Source organism: Nyctereutes procyonoides, unplaced genomic scaffold, assembly GCF_905146905.1.
Source record: "Nyctereutes procyonoides isolate TBG_1078 unplaced genomic scaffold, NYPRO_anot_genome, whole genome shotgun sequence".
NCBI classification, from domain to species: domain Eukaryota; kingdom Metazoa; phylum Chordata; class Mammalia; order Carnivora; family Canidae; genus Nyctereutes; species Nyctereutes procyonoides.
In genome coordinates, this window is record NW_026575137.1 from 4,608,817 (window position 1) to 4,621,696 (window position 12,880).

Sequence of the window (12,880 nt, forward strand, 5' to 3'; positions counted from 1 at the left end):
AAAAAGTATAGTTCTTCCCACAAAAACCCATTATTAAGATCTTTCTCCTATTGATCTTTGTACTTCCTTTGTATTGGCTTGAGGCAGCTACAGACAAACGTTTATCCATCTGTCCATTTGGAGTACCCCTTAGTGAGTTCTGCGCAGGTGGTCTGGTGCCTCACTTTCAAATTAGTGGGTATTTAACACTCCTTCTAATATTTTTGGCCCTAGCTAAAATTCTGAGAGAGTCGGAAAAGTTCCACTGTAACATTCTGCTATACCTCTAACTCAAAACCTAAGTAAAGGAACTGAAAATTTTAAGTTTAAGAGTATTCCAAAATTTACATTACATCTTAACCATGTATTACCTTGTTGGAATTGTCTTACTTAATACATCATCTAATAATTGTCGTCAGTGACACCCAAGTTAGGAATTCAGTTTAGATGTACTTTTCATAAAATTATTTTCTAGGGACTGAGACCAACCTCTAAGGATATAAAGGGAAAATATGTTTAAGAAAATACCTGGCCATTTGCAGATATTTTCAAGAAAAGTTAAAAATGTCTTATCATAAAACAAATTGTGAATTCTAAAATGACAAAAACAGAAATATTGCATATTGTACTCTGTAAATTCCTATTACCCAAATTAGAGTTATAAATTCAATACCAATTATGATTTTTAAAGTCTGCCTTCTAGTATTTTTCTATATTTTCCACTTTTTAATAATAAATGCACATTAAATGTGTATAAAATTTGTCTTTAGAAATAAAATTAGCTAGGGCAGCCCCGGTGGCTCAGCGGTTTAGCACCACCTTCAGCCCAGGGCCTGATCCTGGAGTCTCAGGATCGAGTCCCACGTTGGGCTCCGTGCATGGAGCCTGCTTCTCCCTCTGCCTGTCTCTCTCTCTCTCTCTCTCTCTCTCTCTCTCTCTCTCTCTCTCTCTTTCTCTCTCTGCTTCTCATTAACAAATAAATAAAATCTAAAAAAAAAAAATAAAATTAGCTAAATCAGAATGCAATCTCTGTGTTTTAAGAAATCTTCAAAGGGTTGACATTCTTAAGAGCCAGCTTTGCCTTAGGCAGATTAGTAACACCTGTTAATTGAGTTGCCAGTTATTTAATAATTATTCCAACAACTACACAAAAGCAGTAGGCTATCTTACTGCTAGTTCATGTCATGGCTTCTCAAACCAACAAAACATCTGTAAGGATGTTCGTATTTTATTTAAAGCTGAAATATTGATGTGAGATGTAGTTGCAAAGACATTGAATCTAGAGGCATAGTGTTTATGTACAGATATTAAGAATAATGTCTTTTACAGAAACTCATAAACCAAGGATACATGCGTTGTCTTTTTTTCTCCCCACAAGTTAAGAAGCAGAGCCTTTCTTAGAAGACTAGGGCATTCATCTCACTGAAAGTCAAAAAGATTATTTGCCTATGGGAGATACCATTTTATGATAAATAAGCATGGGCTTCAGAGATTTACAGAATTTGAGATGGCACTTTGTCTTATATTTTTTTTTCCTATTTTCTATTAAAGAAGAATTCCTTGAAAGAGGCAAAAAAAAAAACCCAATTAATTTAAATAGTCCTTTGCAGTAATATAGGAATTATGGCAATTTCTTAAAGCAGAGACTAAAATTGTCCTTTTGGTTATAGAAATTAATTGGTCCTTAAAAACACACTCTCTGTAAAAGATGCTGTTGTCTTATTCTATAAAAAATGCTTTAAAATATATCTGCTGGAAAGTAAAATCATATATATTGAACCTGTCTATGGCTTTTCTCTGTTTGCAAATAAAAAGTTGCCTTTTTCTAATGCCAGGCAGTAAACTGAACCTGAATTCTAAGGATGATACTGTGAACTTTCTCATTTATATCATCAGGAGTGGTTAAGGCTCTGCAATTAGAACTCAGCTGACAATCTGGGTGATGAAGGAGGCACCAAAAGACTTCTGATTGCTCCTAAGCTGCATCATTGGCTTTGCACAGTACCAGCAACATTAAGGTTTTTTTTTTTTTTTTCAGCAAATGACTTACAAAAATAGAGGAAGCAGCTTAGATCATTATTGTCTCACATTTAAGATGTGTGCTAACATTCTCAGGGTGATACACAATAAGCACAAAAAGAAAATAAGAATTAGTAAGAATGGGAGTCAAGAGTTCCCTTCAGAGGCTACAGAGAGAGGGGTGGCTCACCCACTTGCTGGGGTCTGAGCAATTTAGCAAAGAGGAGGAGGAAGAGAACAGAGTGCAGATTATGATGTTAGTCACTACTGCACTATCTCTTCAAAATATTAATAAAAACCTGTAATAAAGCTTACATTATTTTTTTAATTTGAATAATTTAGGTTTTATTTGGGTGTCGGTCTCAGGCATCAAGGACAGGCTTGAAGGTGAGCAAGCAATGTGCAAGTCACATAGAAGAACCAACAGAATTAATGGTTTTGTTTTTAGCAAAAAGCTTACAGAAATATTAGGAAAAGCCAAGATCATTTGGTCTCACCTTTATTTACCATTTTATTGACATTTAGCAGGTGATACTCTATGAATTTTTTTTTTTTTTTTTGCCTACTTGGTTTCTTCTTACCTGGAGTACCTGTTTGCAGACTCAACTCTCATTACAACTTCAGATGAAAGAAAAGACACTGTATTTTGTGCTATTTTGTGTGAGGTTGAGTATTCATTTTCTGTTCGGTGTCATAATAGATTGCCACAAACTAATTGGCTTAAAAAATATGCGAGTTATCATCTTACAGTCCTGGAGGTCAGACATCTGACACAAGTGTTATCAAACTAAGATCAAGCTCTTAGAAAATCCGAGTTCCCTTCTGGAGGCCAGAAGGAAGAATTGTTTTCTTGCCTTTTCTAGCTTCTAGAGGCTGTCCTAACTGGTTAGCTCATGGCCCTTCCTCTATTTTCAAAGCCAACAATGGGAGGTGGAGTCTTCTTGTCACTTTTCTCTGAACCACGCTTCTGTCTTCTTTTAAGGACTCGTGCGATCAGATTGTGCTCTCATGGATAATCCAGGATATTCTATCCATTTCAAGGTTGGCTGATTAGCAACATGAGTTGCATTTGTAACCTTATTTTCTTTTGCCATCTAAGGTGAAATATTCACAGGTTCTGGGGATTAGGATATGAAATCTTTGCTGGGGGTCATTGTTCTGCCTACCAATTCCTGCCCTGCCTAACAATTAGGTTTAGTTGTGAGTAATTGAGATTCAAAATTAACAATGATTTAAATAAACTATTTTTTTTAATTTAAGTAAACATAAATGTCTTACTGGAATGACTAGCATCTTTATTTTACAAATATTGGCACTAATAACTTCAATGAATCACATGGATTACAGATATTACTAAAAGATGAGTTTGTTTCCATTTTAACCCCAACACAAATTTCTAAAATAGGCTAATTATATATATATATATATATATATATATATATATATAATACTATATATATAATACTATATATATAATATATATATAATATAATATGACTATATATATAATATGACTATATATATATAGTCATTATAACCAGTCATTTTATTAAGTTAGTACAACAAAACTGTATTATAAAGAGGGACAAAAAGAATGAAAGCAAAGATCACTTTTCAACCATTTGTATTAACATCACATAGCAACAAGTTGCATTAATAGCAACTTGATATCAATAACACACACACAAAATGTGTTTTTTAGAAAATTTTAAAAGATAATGGGATTTCTTGGCTATATGGGCATAACATATTTTAAAAGGCTTATGAGGAACTGAAGTTCCAGAAACACCTTAATGGACAGAAATAATAAACTAATTCTTAAAATAAGAAATTTAATAAGGATAACTTATGATCGAAACAATACAAAGAGACAGAATAAGGATATAGTATTTTAGTAGATACATCTATTTAATTTTCTCTAGTTGGTACTAGAAACAGGATGTGTTAACAGTATAATAGCCAGATGCTAATTACATCCTAAGATAAATAAGTAGCATGATAAGGAGAATATTTTCTTAAAGGCGGAGGCAGCTATGGCATCCTGGTATGTTCAGACCACACCTGAATAAAAAGTACAATTCCAGACATAGTAGCAAGAAGGGAATGTTTATGCTGGAACACTTCCAGAAGAGAATAAACCAGAGAGTAAAAAGCCTGATGTTGTGTCAGTTCAGAAACCAAAACTGCATCTTGTGGAGGTAAACATATAGAAAATGTGACAGCTGTCTTAAAATGTCTAAAGTGTATCAGGTAAAAGGACATTAAACCTGGTCCATGTATTTTCAGTGGATAGGACTCAAACCAGAGAGGGAGATTTTAGCTCAATTTAAAATCAGTATCTTTCTAATAATTAGAGCTTTCCAGACATAGAATAGTCTACATCCGTACAAGGTAAATGAGCCACTACAAAATTGTTCCTGCACAAACTAAGAATTTATTTTCCAAGAATATTTCTAGAGAAGACTTAGGACCAATCCTTAGATGTACTCTAACCCTCCTTGACCAATCCCTCTTATATTACTAAGTAGAGCATGAATGTCAGTCTCATATATGACATCCTTAATCTTTGGTGCTTGATATTCTATTTGTCAGACTTCTGTGATGTATATTCTTTTAGCCAGTATGTTAGGAGTAGAATTCTGTACATTATATTTTAGCCAATAAAAGCTAGAATATATTTTGACTATTATTGGTGGTTGTGTGTATTATCAAGAATATATCTTGACGGTACCCTGATGTCAAAAACAGCATTAAACTCAGAAACTCAAGTGAAATTGGCGAACATGATAACAACAATAATTCTCAGGATTTCCATAGGATTTCTTTCTCTGAAATGAGAGTAACTAAGATTACCAACTTGGAATAATCCATAATATCCCTACAATTACTATAGGAGGGAGGTCTTCTGAAAATGAGCAAGTATTTATGACAGGTAAGATGGAGACTTGAATCTATTTTGTTTGAATAGCTTCCACTAAAAAAGAGTAGCTATATAAGATCAATATTTCTACCCAGAAAAACAAAGCTAGACAGCATACCCACACGCACACATGCACACACACACACAATCACCACCATACCACCACCACCACCACCACCACCAACAACAACAACAACAACAACGAAAACAAGCTGTTTGAAGACATGGGAAGGAAGCAAAACAGCCAGACCTGAGGTACAAAGACCCCAGGAAGAAGAGACATATGGTATAGTGAGCCCCAAACTGACACTTTTCCTACCCAGGCATTTTCAACTGAGCAGAAAACTTCAGCTCAGTGTTTCTAGCTGTCTCATAAGGCTGGGCAGATAAAAAATGGAGTTTAGGTTTACCAAGGCAGCCATTGCATTAAAAGGCAAGATAAAAAAAATGTCATCTGTAGAAAAATGAGTCTGATATTTTGGGCTATTTGTTCCCTCGAGGCATCCTGCCAATTCCTTAACTGTGCACAAAATGCTGAAAACTTAAGCATAAATTGACATATGAGAAGCTAAAAATTAATCAGGGACTTCAGTAGTCCCACATGGATGAGGAAACAAAGATTAGAGCTCAGGGCCTTCCAAAGTAAATGGGCTCTGGTAATCAAAAGTAGAGTTTCATTTGAAACTATAAAGGACCACACCTTGGAAGTAAGAGCAAACCAAAATAGAGAAGCTTTAAAACAAAACAAAACAAAACAAACAAACAAAAAAACCCTGAAACAAAGTCTTTAATCATCTCTATCACAGACTGGATTAAGGTTATTTCTCACTAATTCAACTGCTTTCCAAAAGAAACATAGATCACTTCTAAGGAAAATTGGCATCATTCAAAGGCTAAATAGTTTTTGTGCACAATGTCTGGAATTTAATTATAAAACTCACAAGATATGCCAAGAGATAAGATCAGTAGCTGAAAATCATAGTGGAAATAAATAGAAAATAGAAATAAATCCACAGGCTATTTGGATACTGGAAATATTAGACACTGTACTGTTCTGATATTAATGTATCCATGGCTATAACTACAACTGTAAGGTGAAAACATATTTTAAAAATAGTTGGAAATGTTGAAAATTATACCTAAAAATAGAATTCATAAAGAAGAATTAAATGGAAATACTAGAGCTCAAAAAATCATAAATGAAATTAAGAAATCAATAGAATGTTAAATCACATTCTAATTAGTAGATCAGTAGAAAATAACCACACTGAATCAGGGAGAGTAAAAAGACCACAAATATAGAAATACTTCAGAGCCAATTAAGACATGATAAAAACTTCTACCATATGTGTAATTGGTGTTCAGAAGATATAAATAATATTTGAAAATATGTTGATCAAGATTTTCCAAACTGATGGAAAATATTAAGCCACAAATTAAGCTCTATGATCTACCTACATTGATAAATTTAAAACATCTTTTATATTTTTATAAAATATAAAAAATAGAGGAGAAAGAAATAAAGGCAAGAATAAAATTAAAAAATGTGCATTACTTTCAAAGAAGCAACACCACCTGACAGTTGGTTTTTAGACCAAAATGATTACAACCAGAAGAAACTGAGATGACATCTTTAAAGAGGTAACACAAGACAAAAACTAAGCCAGAAAAAAATATTCTCTTGTTTTAAAGTTTATTTATTTAAGCAGTCTCTACATCCAACATGGTGCTCAAACTCAGAACCCCAAGACCAAGAGCTACATACTCTACTGACTGAGCCAGTCAGGCGCCCCCAGAAAAAAAGATATTCTTCATACTGAAGACTAAGTGAAGATATTTTCAAGCAAATAAAAACTGAGCAAATTTATAATCTGCAATATGACATATATACATATATAAAAATGCCAATGATTAATAGAGAGTTGTATTGTGTAAGGTTAGACAAATTAGCCCAATGGATTTGCTGAAACAATAGTTGGCAGACCATGACTTGTGAATCAGCTGTATGTTTTTATAAAGGTTTATTGGAACACTACCATAGCCATTCATTTACATATTGTCTATGGCTATTTCTGCACCATGATGGTTGAGGTGAGTAGTTGCAACAGGTACCATATGATCCACATGTCTAAAATATTTAATATCTGACCTTGAGAGCTATTTGCCTTTTACTGGAGAGTTTAAAAGCACACACACACACACACATACACAGATGTGTGTGTATTATGTGTATATATATATATATATATATATACAATATAGATATATATTTCCACTTGATTTATATATACATATACACATATGCATATATATTCATATAAACACAATATACATATATATATTTCCACTTGATTTATGACAAATGTAATACTGCTATGCAACAAGTAAAGTATGTTTTTTTCAATAAATTGTGCCAAGTTATCATAAGTACTTCAAGAAAATATAACTCTTTACCTATCCTCTGCATCACATTCAAGAGCAGTTCTAAGAAAATTGCAGATCTAGGGGCTCCTGGGTGGCGCAATGGTTGAGCATCTGCCTTTAGCTCAGGTCATGATCTTGGGGTCCTGGGATCAAGAGCCACATTGCATTCCCTGCCTGCTTCTCCCTCCCTATGTCTTTGCCTCTCTTGAATAAATAAATAAAATCTTTAAAAAAAGTATAGAAAGAAAAATGTAGATCTAAATATGAAAGGTCAATTTTGTACAATAAGTTTTTAGAATTAACAATAGGAGGATATCATTATAACCTTGGAATAAGCAAAGAGTTGTTGAACAGGAAACAAAGGGCACTAATTACTATGGAAACTATGGATAAATCATACTTCATTTAAATGAAGAATTTTTTTATCAAGAGATATCATTGAGAGAAGAGGATGAAAAGACAACCTAAAGATTGAGAGAAGATACTATCAGTTAATCAACATCTACTGAGCTGCACAAATAGCTATGCGTAAGGACTTATATGAATATATAAAGACCTACATAAATCAATGAGGAAAGGATAATTTATGAAAATATGTCATAGACTATAATAGTTATTTCACAAGAAATGATATAAAATATCCAATGAATGTATGGAAAAAGTGCTCAAATACATAGTCATAAGCCAATATTCAACTAAACCACAATAACATGCTTCTACATTCTTATCAGAAGTATACATTTTTTTGAAATACACATTTTTTAAAAACTGACAATATACATTTTTTAAAAACTTACAATCATTAAAGAGTTGAAACAGCTGGAACTCTTTTACACTGGTTGAGGTACTAGTTGAATTCACACAACCATTTGGGAAAATTGATTGATAGCATCTATCAAAAGAGAACATATGCACTATATGAACTTAGTAATTCTATTCCAACAGAAATATATTCACATATGCACCAAAGGACATGAGCACAAATGTCTATAGCAACAGTTCTGTAATCATTCCCAAATGGAGATCACCTAGACGTTTATGAACATTGGAAGGAAAAAGTAAATGAGATTAAATTAATTAATAGGATTGTTTAAACAATGAAAATATAACATGCACATATACAATAATATAGATGAATTTCACAATATTCAGTGAAGAAAACCAAAGAAAAACACCTGCTGTATGATTTTAGTAACATATTTTCAAAAACAAGTGAAGTCAATATGATGATAGGTTTTAATAGAGTAGTTGTCTTTGGAAAGGAGGTGCAGTTCATGTGAAGGGACATGAAGGGGCTTCTTAATCAGGATGGTAGTCATACAGGTGTGTTCATTTTGTGAAAATTAATTGATTTGGATATTTATAATGTTCATGCTTTTTTGGATGAATGTAATATGTCAATAAAAAGTTACCTTAAAATATGACCTCACCTACACCTCAGCTACTGAAGTAGATCATAATGTTTACTATTATCCACACTGTTCTGTCAAAAATAAATAGAGAATGTTACCATTAATAAATGACTGTTTTTTGGGACACCTGGGTAGCTCAGCAGTTGAGCATCTGCCTTTGGCTCAGGGCGTGATCCTGGGATCTGGGATTGAGTCCTGCATTGGGCTCTCTGTGAGGAGCCTGCTTCTCCCTCTGCCTGTGTCTCTGCCTCTCTCTCTGTGTCTCTCACGAATAAATAAGTAAAATCTTTTAAAGATTTTTTTGAATAAGAATTACTTCTATAATAATAAAATAAAATAAACTTCTTTTACAGTAACACAGTGAGACATTTGGTCTCAGCTAAGCAAGTTATATTTCTTGATATACTTATTTTCTTCATAGTTTCCTGAATTATTTGTGTAACTGACTTTCAACTACAATACATTCTTCCAAATTACTCTTACAAAAGGCATCATGAGAAATGTCTATTATGATTGTGATATCAGAGATTTTATTGTCTAATCTGCCCTTAGATAAGTAATATAGCATTGATATTTTAGACTTTGACTTTTAGTTTTACCTTTACACTATAAGTAGCATTGTCCTCCCTGCACAATTTTCCCTATCATCATTTCACTTCTTTTCCTTTACTATCTCACTAGCACCCTATCCCTGAATTGGGCAGTTAAAAACCATCTGATATTCTGCATTCCTGACTTTTTCTATTTAAATGATTTATACACACTTCCACATAGATATATTTTTTCCTTGTGGGAATAAAATAACTTTTTTCTTACTTTGTGAACCATCAGTGTCCCTTGTTTTTCATGTAAATTAAACTTGTTCTCTTCCTTCCAGTTCATCACTTTTCCTTGTCTTTCTTTTTTTTCAGTCTGTAATAATTCTTTTTTGAATGGAGTTTCCCATTTAAATACCAAATAATGATCCATTAGTAGCTGAGCTTTTATTTGTTTTCATTTGCTTGGCGTCTATCATTGTAGGCACTTGAAAACCAAATGCATCCTGTATGCTCCGAGAGGCAAGCTCATACCATATGGAGCAAAGTGCTTCAATTATTAAGTTTATACTGCACTTGGGGACCAGAGTAGAGTGGGCCAAGCATTGGAGGCAGAATTAGAGCTTCTTAAGCTACAAATTGTGATCATTTTTATTTCCAATTATTCTCTTAAAGAAGTATTATAGGGAGCACCCGGGTGGCTCAGTTCATTGAGAACCTGAGTCTTGATTTTGTGCAGGTCATGATCTCAGGTTGTGGGATTGAGTCACATCTGGCTCCACACTCAGCACAGAGTCCCTCTCTCTTTGCTCCTCCCTTTGCCCCTCTCTCTGCTTTCTTTCTCTCTCTCACTCTCCCTCTCTCTATCTCAAATAAATGAATAAAATCTTTTTTAAAAAATAAAAGTTATTATATTTAAAGCAAAGCTCACATAGGTACAAACCGAAAGACTTGTATTCAAAGATGACTATCCGAGGAGATAAAGGTTATACAGGAAACAGCATCTTAGTTTGTACTACAGCATAAACTGCAAATAGGTCAAATGTATGAAAAACTTTGAACTCATCAAAATAAAGAAAGTATATTCAAAGCAACACAAAATAATTAGTCTATAATAGTTTACAAGGGTTTATGGGCCACCATAATGAGAAGGAGCCATGAGATTCTCTTGGTTGCTGTACAAAGCTACAGCAGACAAAGCAGACAAGGATAAGCAGACTGCAATATCCAGTTTGTTATTGTGAACAGAATGCTTTTAGTTGCTAAAAACCATTTCCCCCCCACACCCTGATTGGAATGTCCCTGAATAGGTTCATGTTGACCCTCTGTGAAATCAACCTGGATGCTATGGGACTCCCTCGGTTCTTTTGCCTTTAGGCGGTTTCTTTCCTTTTGCCTTTAAAAGATCCCCGTAATTGCTAATCGGGGCTCTTTTCCTCCTTGGAGGGGGAGAGCCCGTTTGCGCAAACGTTCAATAAACCCTCTTGCTAATTGCAAAAAAAAAAAAAAAAAAATCCTAGTTTGTCCCTTTCTGTGGATGTTACCTTCGTTCAACTACCTAAAAGCTGAGCAGATTATTGTCTATTGACAATAATCTAGAAAAGATACTAGATTATTCTTCAAACAACTCTGAATCTGATCTGAAAGACTGATGACATTTAGAACAATTTTTAAACATAGATGGAGGAGGAGCATTGACCTCTCACCCCTCTCCCTGATTCTACCCAAGGGAATGCAAATTCAGGAGGGATGAGAAAGCTTCCTAATCCCTCCATCAGTGATCAAAAGTTGTTCAGAGTATTCTAAGCTTCTACTATCTTGGATGTTTTTATTATAGGTTATATATTCAGAGCCAGGAAGAGAGTTTAGGTTATTTTGGCAAATCCCCCGAAGGAGTATGTATTTCATTCCATGCAACAGAGCCCCTTTTTGGTATTAACTGAAACTGTTTACAGCCTACCTGAAAATCCTAAATTGGATTTTCAGCATTCTCCATTCAGTTCTATCAAATTATTTGCAATGGCTACTAATTATGAGTTGTGTGGAAGACTGTGCAAAATCCCAGTTTGTCCCTTCCTGTGGATGTTACCATCATTCAACGATCTGAAAGCTGAGTAGCAAGTGTTATTATTTTTTTTTTTACATCATTCAGACCCAGTCTTTTACAAAGGCAGGTGGGGAATCATTTAAGAGGTATGAATACAGGGATTTTCACAAGGCGAGCCAAAACAAGGCAAACTCTCTTCTACTAGGGATCAGCAAGCTATTTTCTGTAAACAGGCAGATAGTAAATGTTTTAGGCTTTGCAGGCCACACTCCTTTGTTGCAACTACTCAATTGTGCCATAGTAGCATGAAAGCAGCTATAGCAGCCATAAATACACAAGTGGGCATGGCGAGGTTCCAATGAAATTTTATTTACAAAATCAAGTGTCTGGCTAAATTTGGCCAGTGATCCATAGTTGGCTGATCCCTTTTGCTAGGTTGTTCCTGAAATTCTATTATTCCTTTATTGTAAGACAGTGATCCTTTTAATAATATAGCCGGCCCTCTATTACTGTCAGCAATCATTTACAATTGTTTGGAAATGATCTTTCAGTTACCAAAAGAGCAGTTTTCAAAAAGGACAAAAGAAAAAGAAATACTGAGAGACCTAGGCAGAAAGAAAGTCTATATTAGAGCAACTGATAAAAAAAAAAAAAAAGTATTGACTAGGAACAGAATGCAAACTTCAGTAAAGTAAGAATTTCTCCAGTGTCCATACAAACTCACTTATGCATTCATTTACTCAGCTATTTAGCCAGATATTTTTTTAAAGATTTATTTATTTATTTATTTATTTATTTATTTATTTATTTATTTATTTATGATAGACATAGAGAAAGAGAGAGAGAGAGGCAGGGACACAGGCAGAGGGAGAAGCAGGCTCCATGCCAGGAGCCTGATGTGGGACTCGATCCTGGGACTCCAGGATCACACCCTGGGCCAAAGGCAGGCGCTAAACTGCTGAGTCACCCAGGGACCCCCTAGCCAGATATTTTTAAGCACTTACCATGTCGAGGGGCCTTATTCTAGATATAAGGATAGGACAATGAATATATGTCAGCCAAAATCCAAGCCTTAACAGAGTTTTCAATCTAGTAGAAAGTATGGACACCAGGGACATAACTTAATAAATAATGAAGCCTGTGGACACAGACAGTGGGAGACCCCACGTAGAAGGCCAGAGTGGGGTACGGTGGGGGTGCTGATAAGACATCTCTGAGCACGTGATGTTGAAGCCAGAGAATGTAAAGAGTTCATCAGAGTTGGCCAGACGAGGAGGACTGAGGAAGACTAGGGGTAAGTGACTAAGAGTTCTATTATTCAAATAGCTGTCCATTTTCTAAAGTCAGATCTTTCATATTTGTACTTAATTAAGATACTGAGGATACCCTTCTTGTACTTGATACAGTAGAATAATATTTTCCTACTGTGAGTACTGGATGGATACTTCTGATATTTGGGATAGAAATAAAAATTTGTGCAATCCCCTTGAATGAGCTTTCCTGGATACTAAGCCAAAATTTTGCCTAGTTTCATGTTTGACTT